This window comes from Hipposideros armiger, unplaced genomic scaffold (assembly GCF_001890085.2).
Source record: "Hipposideros armiger isolate ML-2016 unplaced genomic scaffold, ASM189008v1 scaffold_82, whole genome shotgun sequence".
Taxonomy (NCBI): domain Eukaryota; kingdom Metazoa; phylum Chordata; class Mammalia; order Chiroptera; family Hipposideridae; genus Hipposideros; species Hipposideros armiger.
The window spans coordinates 3,637,992-3,640,293 of record NW_017731432.1 but is presented as its reverse complement, the minus strand read 5'-3'; positions in this window follow the sequence as shown (position 1 = coordinate 3,640,293).

The following is a 2,302-nucleotide window of genomic DNA, read 5'->3' as shown; positions in this document are numbered from 1 at the left end:
GCTGATGGCCTTTGGTTTGAGATACTTTGGTTCGATAGAAGCATAAGAGCATTAAGGCTACAAGGACAATCATTTGAAATTGCTAGGTGCAGCTAACTTTACCCTAATAAATAGAGTACACCTCGTATAGAAAGCATGTCCCCTTCAGCAAATGGCTCTTCTTTTGAGAAAAAGCACCTGGCTTGCTCCTGGAGTCCAGGAGAGTACAAAAGTCCTTAACCATGAAATACTTGATAACTACGCAACCCAAGCCAATCCCAAACCATATAATAGAGAGCACTCCATTCATCCAGTGGGAGTGTTACCTACAAGACCAGGCCTAAGTCTGCATATACAAGTAAGTTGCATGAGCTAGCTGCTTATGTCTACTCCTATCATATGTCATCCATCCCTCAGCTATAACTATGACCTCACAGAGAGTTTCCTATGATAAGTGAGCAAAAAGGGACAACTTTTATCCTTTTGGCAGAATACGCAACAGAGTGTTTTATATTATGTTCAGAGTGTCTCTGAAGGACGGTAGAGAAAGGAAATCCTTCTAGTGGGTAGAACCCCAAGTAACACAGCTTGTTGTCCACCTTTCCTAGTAAGGAAGATGTCCTGAGGTAAGGGTCTATGGTGATACATAAAAAGTGGTAAATTGTTAGGCTGTCTGGTCAGGGACTTGGAAGGGTCAAGGTAAAAATTGATGACAAGGAAGATTGGAGAAGAGATATACATGGATTTAAGACACTCTTAAAATGGGTCCTGACTATGAGAATATTTACGCACCTTGTGAATCCTCAAAATGGAGGAGACGCTGACCTGTTCTATGGGTGTCAGTCGGCTTCCCTCTCTAGGCATTCCAGTACTTGCTCAATGGATTCATAAATTAAATGGACTCAATGGCATGGACTCCCCCTTATCAAGGCTGACATGCTTGATTGCTATTACTAATGCCCAATTTGCCAGTAACAGTAACTAATCCTTAGCCCCTTGCACTTGGGGACAGCCAGGCACTGGAGGTAAGATAATCACATCATAAAGTGGTGGTGATTTGAGTCCCACTGGAATAGACATTCGCATTCTAATTTGGATTGGTTTCTGCTGCTCACCATGTCTCTGGCAGCACCACTGCCCAAGCCTGGTTAGGTGCCTTATACACAGTTATGGTATCTCATGATTCATGAATAACATTAATTTAAATGCAAAAAAGATACCCACACACATTTTTTTAAAATATGGAATCCCATTTATCTTAGGTTTATCTTAATCATGCCCAATAAAGAGTACATCTGTGACGCTGTAGTACATCTGGAGTCCTTGAAAATATATTTTTCTTGGTTATTAAAGAGATGCTGTTCCCCTGCAGAGATATTATGTTCTAAGTAATGGACCCAGGACACAATAACTGGTTTTTGCTTTCTTTTCACAAAAACATTGTGGCTCTTTTAGGCTACACAGAAAAGATGCTTTATTTGCAGGCATCTACTGAAGGAAAAAATAGGAATAAATCATCACTGTGCCGAATGAGACTAAACAACCAGGAAATATAATAATATTTAAGCCCTTTTAAATAATTTAGTAAAATACAGTTATGGGCCACTTAATGATGGGGATACGTTTTGAGAAATGCATCGTTAGGCAATTTCATCATTGTGCAAACATCATAAAGTGTGCTTACATTAACCTAGATGGTATAGCCTACTACACACCTAGGCTATATGGTATAGCCTATTGCTCCTAAGCTACAAGCCTGTATGGTAAGTTACTATACAAAACAACATAAGATTAAATCGAGCACAAGACAAAATGATGCATTCAAGAGACATAATAAACACAAGATATTTGAGGCTCCTGCCAGCATAACATGGCATACTGTTTTACAGCAAACATTTTTATAAGTTTAAAGAGTATATTCTAAAGTAATGATAAAAAGTATAGTAAATACATAAACTAGTAACAGTCATTTATTACCATTATCAAGTATTATGTAGTGTACATAATTATATGTGCTATACTTTTGTATGATTGGCAGCACAGTAAGTTGGTTTACACCAGCAGCACCACAAACACATGAGTAAATGCATTGTGCTACAACTTCACAATGGCTATGACATAATTAGGAGATAAGAATTTTTCAGCTCCATTTTCATCTTATGGGACCACTGTCATATATGCAGTCTGTCAAAAAATAAGACTGATGGTCAAAAAATAAGCACTTTATTTTATCCAAATAAGGATATTATGTTGTGTCAGAAAATTAGATGGTGAAAGAATATGGGAATATGTCAAAATCATCTCAAAAATGAAGACTAAATTA